The sequence below is a fragment of the Leuciscus leuciscus genome, assembly GCF_965113295.1.
Source record: "Leuciscus leuciscus genome assembly, chromosome: 10".
NCBI classification, from domain to species: Eukaryota; Metazoa; Chordata; class Actinopteri; order Cypriniformes; family Leuciscidae; genus Leuciscus; species Leuciscus leuciscus.
Genome location: NC_138734.1, coordinates 2,636,117 through 2,644,246, shown reverse-complemented (window position 1 = coordinate 2,644,246; position 8,130 = coordinate 2,636,117).

Here is an 8,130-nt window from a genome sequence, read left to right as displayed (position 1 = left end):
GTCGTGTTAGCGGCCTCTAAGTTAATAACTAATGATCTTTGCAATGGAAGTGAATCAATCAAACTAACTTTATCTGGACAATAACTTTATTCTAGATCTGCTGTAAAGCCTAAACAATCTCTGTTACTGTAATGTCCTATTATCACTGTAAAGCTGCTATGCATTGTTAAAAGCGCTGTATAAATGAAGGTGACTTGACTATTATGCTTCAAGATATGCAAATGCCATGGTTTTAGTTTTAGTTTCCTATAATAATGGGCTGATTCTAAAGCGAGCCTGTACGCCGTGCACCAGGTGTGTTCATTTGATTAGTTCAGCCCTGTAAAGGTGTTGAACTGTCGAGACATCAGACACGAGTAAGTGAACTCGATTTATCTGTGTCTCTCCCTGTCCTGAAATAGAAGTGCATCTGTTGACATTCACGACGCTCGCATGGCATCCCCTTCGCCCCGTGTTTTAATCAGGCGGTCACCGGGCAACACAAACACTGTTATCATCCCGGCTGGAAAAGGAGTCGAGGATCGCTCGACAGCTGCCCGTAACGGTGAAGTAACACGACACACATCTATCCCGGGCTGAAGATGACCCGAGTTTACAGGAGAAGTGAAGCGGAAGTCAACATTGCAGACAATGTTTTAAAAAACTGAGCTGTTGTTGAAAAGTAAGCTGTTTTTAGACCATTTTAATACACTGTATTTGTAGAAACATACTTAAATTCAGTTTAATGCTCTGTTAATTAGGTCTCGTTCCTCGAATTATTTATGTGTTCTGCTGTGAGCGAGAGATAAACATACAAGAATGGCGAAATGTTGTCTATTTTTTAAGTATTTATTTATTAATGTGCCTTCTTTTATTTATGCATTTTGCTCTTACCTCATGCAGAGGTTCTGAGAAACTAAATGAGATCCGCTCAGGATCAGTCGTGTTGTCATGTCCATGTTAGAGTTACTTTGAAAAATGTAAAAATAAGAGACTCTGGGACAAAGCCTTTAGCGGGATTTTTCCTGCAGATCTATTGTTCTGTCCTCTGCATAATATATTATATAATTTGGATGATGATGCTTTTAGAGACCAAAATGAGTGTAGCGCAATCTTGCACAAAACACAATGCACTTTACAAAGCAAACAAAAGTTAAAAACACAGTTGAAAGCATTAGCCGCAACACGACGGAAATCCTCCAGATCACAAAGGAGTCGTGCAAAACTGGAGAATCAAACAATAGATTATGCATTTGAATGTTTTAGATACAAAGTCAACATGAAACAGAAGTTGCAGTCATCTTTTCTTCTCTATTGTGTCCTATATTCGAGTGAAACGCTTCTGGAACAAGGACAAATGTGGGCGGGGCTTGATTGTGTCTGTGGGGAATTGACTGGATGGTTGTGGTGTGTTATTGGCTGATCTCATGTGAGTGACAGGTTGCCCCGCCCTCATCATCAGAGAAGAGATGTCGCTGTTATCCTGATTCAAGTTTAACATGAATTTAAAACAATAATGATGTGCAGCGATAAATCATTTAGAATAAACACTACAATATATATATATAAAAGAAAAAAAAAGAATTGTCAATTTTGATTTCACGTTGAATTTAAGTTCTAGTTCTAAATACATTATACATTTTCAATCCACTGTCCTGTTGAAAACACAGGAGCAACTATCCCTATCTCTCTCTCTCTCTCTCTCTCTCTCTCTCTCTCTCTCTCTCTCTCTCTCTCTCTCCCCCCCCCCTCTCTCTCTCCCCTCTCTCTCTCTCTCTCTCTCTCTCTCTCTCTCTCTCTCTCTCTCTCTCTCTCTCTCTCTCTCTCTCTCTCTCTCTCTCTCTCTCTCTCTCTCCCCCCCTCTCTCTCTCTCTCTCTCTCTCTCTCTGTGTCTCTCTCTCTCTGTCTCTCTCTCTCTCTCTGTGTCTCTCTCTCTCTCTCTCTGTCTCTCTCTCTCTCTGTGTCTCTCTCTCTCTCTCTCTCTCTCTCTCTCTCTCTCTCTCTCTCTCTCTCTCTCTCCCTCTCCCTCTCTCTCTCTCTCTCTCTCTCTCTCTCTCTCTCTCTCTCTCTCCCTCTCTCTCTCTCTCTGAGCTGAAGTTTCCAAATCCACAACACACATTTCCTCTGACTGAGATATATTGTGATTTCTTTTTTCCTTTAATTTTTTTCCATTGCGTCAGAAATCTGGAGTGCATAGTTCCTGTTGGAGGAATGCAGTCTTTATCTGGCTCTTAAATACTGTGTTTATTTCTCCAAGTAACAGGGCCGTACACACACATGCACAGATTCATCTTCTCCGAACAAATGAGAAGAGTGATGAGCGCTTTCTAAACAGCGTGATTTAAAAGTTGGGAATGCTTTTCAAAATGACCAAACAAATAAATGAGATTTTCCCTGTGACAGGAACCAGAGGCATATTTGCGTCCCAGCATGAATGATTGTGTACAGATCCCCATTGAGTGTGTTAATGTAGGGCAGTGTGTGTGAAACACATGCCTCAGTGTGTTTAGAAGTCCTAAAATATACTCTCTACACAACTGTGTGAACGCTAACTGTATAGTTGTGCAAGCTTTTGTGTGTTGTGTGAATTTGAGCATGCAACATTTCTTCATGCACTGCAGAAACATATAACAAATAATGATAAATGCAAAATATAAAAATAAATCTTGTCTTCAATGAAGTTGAATTTTGCAGGTTAGAGGTCACCAAACTCGATATTTGCATGAGCTTGCATTGCTGTCTCCTGCTTTCACATGCATACTGTATAAATGGAGGCCAATGGAAAGTAGTGTGATTGTCCCTTTAATTGATAACACAACGCAAGTCTGCAGTGTCGCCACAAGGGGTGCTGTAGTGCACATTACTCACACACAAACTCTCTTCTTCTGTAGTGTCTTCAGGTCAAGTCTCAAACAGTTTTGAAAGAATATGAATGAGCAAGTTACTCAAAGTTAGTTGGCATGTTTATAGTGAGCTACTAGTGATGCACCGATCATGATATTGTAGCCTATGGCTGATTTTTATTTATTTTTATAGCAAATGGGCCGATTCAGATTCTGGTTGCCAAATATTTGTTTTTCTTTAAGCAAATTTATTTGTTGTTTACTTGCTCTATTACAGGCCACACTGGCCTAACGAAACAATAATGACAGCAGTTAGTAAGCAGCAGTTCAGAAAGCATCTGATCGTAGCGATGATTTGTTTCCACCGGCTCCGCAATCCAGCGCATGTTTGCATGACATGTGGACTCAATAAATCCTTATCTTCAGCAAAATAAACTGACATTCAGTCCAATCTCTTTAAGATAGAATACATACAAATGTAATTTACGTCTTAGTTTGTCAAGAGATTTATAGTGTTGTTTCTGAAGAGTGTGTGAACGAGCTCTAGTGTAAGAACGAGTCTATGAGTGAATCTGGAAATAAAGCAAAATAACTGAGAAACTTTTGAAATATTCCTCAGATGTCATGTCTGTAATTTATAGTAAAACATCTAGCGTTAATTCGACCTCAAACAGATTCATTAGAAGTAGTTATTACTCCACCACGTGCGTGACGTCATTAACCAACGTGGTTGAACGACCAATTTGCGACAATACAGTTTCGGGAAACAGTTGAGACTAGAGCTAGTTGATTTCTTCAACGATGTATCTGTGATAGTGAAGCGGCGAGTGACGGCGGTGTACGGGAAACACACCCGGAGCGAACTCTTCTGCAAACATGGCTTTGGTTTGCTTAGTTCTGGCCTGATTTTGTTCGAAATGACATCACACCAGTTCGTTCTTTGCTTCCTCTTGAAATATACCTGGGCCTGTTTAAGTGTCCAACAACAAAACATGAGCACATCCTTCAGCAAGCGCTGACTGAGCCCAACATAAAAATTCCCATTTCTCCCAGTGACCTAACAGGTCAGTCTCTCTAAATGTCTTGTGGAGTCAGTGACCCTGCAGCTGTTGGGGGTTTTAGTGGGTCAAGAGAGTGTGTGATGATCCTCTTCTCTGGGATCCTACATCACACTCGAGGCATGCCAGGACACACACACTCGGGAGACACGTCACGGCTGGAATTACATGTTGATTGCTTGTTTGCAGCAAGTCTTAACAACCAGTTCTGTCAACACACGCGGTGTTTTACCTGCTCCGCTCATGTAGATGAACGTGTAGAAACTGATGCGAGAAACATTACCGTGTGCTGATATCATGCAAGAACACTCCTGAGTGTCGTGGCCTTATGAGGAGTGAGAGATGTGCTAGTGCTACACACACACACACGCTTGTACGAACACACCATTTTCTGACTCTTTATCGGGAATTATGACGTTCTGTTCTAAATCCGTGTAATATTGGAGAAGACTGAAATAAAGGCCCTCATCAGAGCTGGTGGGTGGCGTATGAAGTCTGCGTTTCTGGCCAAGGCATGTGAAGATGTGCCGAGGTTATCTCACTGAGGAAGAATGTGGGATTTATTCCCCTTCCACTCTTTTCTTCCCACATCTCCGGCATCAGAGGAATGAACCTGATCATCCCACCTGAAGACTCCTGCTTTAAATTAAACGGGTATATTTGCAGTGCAATGAACTAATAGATCTGCACATGTTTGATATCAGCTCTCTTTTGGAGAAGCACTAGTTCTTCTGTACTGAAACTATGCACATCTAAATTTTATGTGACCAATTTACTGTATTTGTCAAGTGCTGGACATGACAGAGTTCATCACATCATGTAATGCATTGCATTCAACAATGATTCTGATATTTGATACAGCATATTTTTATTTTTATTATATTTTGACACCCTAGCAACCGCATAGCAACACCATAGCAACCACCCAGAATACCCTAGCAACCACCCAGAACACCTTAGCAACCCGCTAGAAACACCTTAGCAACCGTGCCACTGCAAGCACCACCCACATTTTCTTCAGGAAATGTACATTCTAGTTATATAATACAATTGAATATAAATAGGCTACAATACAAATAAATTAAATGTAGGCATCAGAACATTATAATGTATTGCATGGAAATTGATATTCATTTTGAAATTTGATTTAGGTTACATTTATGCATTTTTAATAATTGGATGTTAATTATGTTGTTGATTATAGCTCATGTGATTAGCTCACAAAAACTGCCCATGCAAAGATGGCAGCACACAGTTCACATGCTTCATAAACGCATCTGCATCTTTAATATCTCTCTGCTGGATATCACATGTCTTTGTTTGAAGTGTGTATTTCTGCGTATACACTCATTCTACTACAAAATGTGTTCAGCATGTACTGAGGGATATAGTAAGCTAGTTTTCCATTCCAAACACAGATTCTCCAGGACTCTAGCAGTTGCTAGGAAGACTGTGTGTGTGTGTGTGTGTGTGTGTGTGTGTGTGTGTGTGTGTGTGTGTGTGTGTGTGTGATGTTGGTCTACTGCCATCTAGTGCTGGATATGAGTCCTACATTCAGTTTTGGAAGGGAAAAAAACTATTCACGTGACAATTTTTTATTATTGTCCTCTGTTGCTGGGCAGCATGTGTGTGTGTGTGTGAGTGTGTGTGTGTGTGTGTGTGTGTGTGTGTGTGTGTGTGTGTGTGTGTGTGTGTGTGTGTGTGTGTGTGTGTGTGTGTGTGTGGTGTGTGTGTGTGTGTGTGTGTGTGTGTGTGTGTGTGTGTGTGTGTGTGTGTGTGTGTGAATTAGCACCTGTGTTCCCTCAAGTCTGCACCGCACATATTCAGGCAATTATCATATTTCTCATTTTTAGAGGTGTGGATCAGTTTATAATTACATGCAAAAGCGTGTGTGTGTGTGTGTGTGTGTGTGTGTGTGTATAGGGGCTACGTTAATATCCCTGCTGTCATCCAGCAGTCAGTGTCATTGTTCCTGCATTAAAGATGTAGTATTCTCCCTGAACACTGAAACACCGTACAGAAATAGCTACCTTACTCACAGCACTATTTACAGCACTGCAGTCATACACACAACTTTGGACAAACAGAAACGTGCAGGTCGGTCAGCGAAAAGCCCCTCAATTAAAATTGGTACATGAACCCGTCGGGTCCTAATTTGCCATCTCGAGTTTCACTGATCTGGCAACCTGTGCAACCTTGAGAAATGTCACTGCACCATTGCAGCCAACAGAGAGATGTGGAAGGAGAAAAGCTCAGCTGAACACGCACCGTGTTTTATAACAAACAAACAACACTTATCTGTATTATTCTATTCTATTCTATTCTATTCTATTCTATTCTATTCCATTCCATTACATTACATTACATTACATTACATTACATTACATTCTATTCTATTCTATTCTATTATTCTATTCTATTCTATTCTATTTTATTCTATTCTAATCTAATCTAATCTATTCTATTCTAATATATTCTATTCTATTCTATTATATTATTATATTATTCTATTATTCTATTCTATTCTATTCTATTATTCTAATCTAATATATTCTATTATATTATTCTATTATATTCTATTCTATTTAATTATATTCTATTATTCTATTTTATTCTATTTTATTCTATTTTATTCTATTCTATTCTATTCCATTCCATTCTTATTATATTCTATTCTATTATTCTATTATATTCTATTATATTCTATTCCATTCCATTCCATTCCATTCTATTATTCTATTCTATTCTATTCTATTCTATTATTCTATTCTATTCTATTCTATTCCATTCCATTCCATTCCATTCTATTATTCTATTCTATTCTATTCTATTCTATTCTATTCTATTCTATTCTATTCTGTTCTATTCTATTCCATTCTATTATTCTATTCTATTCTATTCTATTCTATTCTATTCTATTCCATTCCATTCCATTCTATTATTCTATTCTATTCTATTCTATTCCATTCCATTCCATTCTATTATTCTATTCTATTCTATTCTATTCTATTATTCTATTCTATTCTATTCTATTCTATTCTATTCTATTCTAATCTAATCTTTTCTATTCTATTCTATTCTATTCCATTCCATTCTATTATTCTATTCTATTCTATTCTATTCTATTATATTCTATTATATTCCATTCCATTCCATTCCATTCTATCATTCTATCTATTCTATTCCATTCCATTCCATTCTATTATTCTATTCTATTCTATTCTATTCTAATTCTATTATTCTATTCTATTCTAATCTAATCTATTCTATTCTATTCCATTCCATTCAATTCCATTCCATCTATTATTCTATTATTCTATTCTATTCTATTCTATTCTATTCTATTCTATTCTAATCTAATCTATTCTATTCTATTATTCTATTCTATTCTATTCTATTCATTCCATTCCATTCCATTCTATTCTATTCTATTCTATTCTATTCTAATATATTCTATTCTATTCTATTATTCTGTCATCATTTATATACTCGCTCTTGCATGTGAAACACAAAATAAGAAATTGTGAAAAATATTGGTAACCAAACAACTTTGGACCCCATTGACATTAATTGAATGGGGGTCTTTTGACCAGACTTGAGGGTGAGCAAATGATGAGAGGATTTTTATTCTTTGATGAACTGTCCTTTTAATTTGTTTGCAAATGCCTTAAGTTGCGGTCCAATTTACTGTTGTTTGGCGAATCTTTAAGGGACAAAAATCTGGTTCCTTTTCATAGGAATTTCAGGAATTTTACATTCGTGCGAAAGATTTCCCCAACAGGTTCAAGTTGTCCACTCAAAGCCACCGTACCTTTTATGCAGCAGTTTGATCGGAGGTTTTAGCGCTTTATGTATATTTACATTTGCATCTTTCATAGAGAAATGAACATAATGGATTCCATCTATCCTGTCATCAGTATCATATATGGAGGATTAATGGCCAACGATTGGCAATGGATGTTTTAGTGAAACTCTGCTAATGTCGCCGCACCGTTCGGCTGTAGCTTAACGAATGTTTTAGCTCTTCACACACAGTGTCTGAGCACTGCACACACAGAGAAACTGGCATATGCATTCTTTCCCAGTATGAATGATTAATGTCTAATGATTACATTTTTATCTATTTTCGTCAGTGAACTGGAATCTCACCAGTTTGATCGCACAGTCATGCTGCAGTTTAACGAGGGTTTTAGCACTTTGTATCTTTATCATCTTGATCTTGTATAGATTTGTATCTATCAAACCATGAT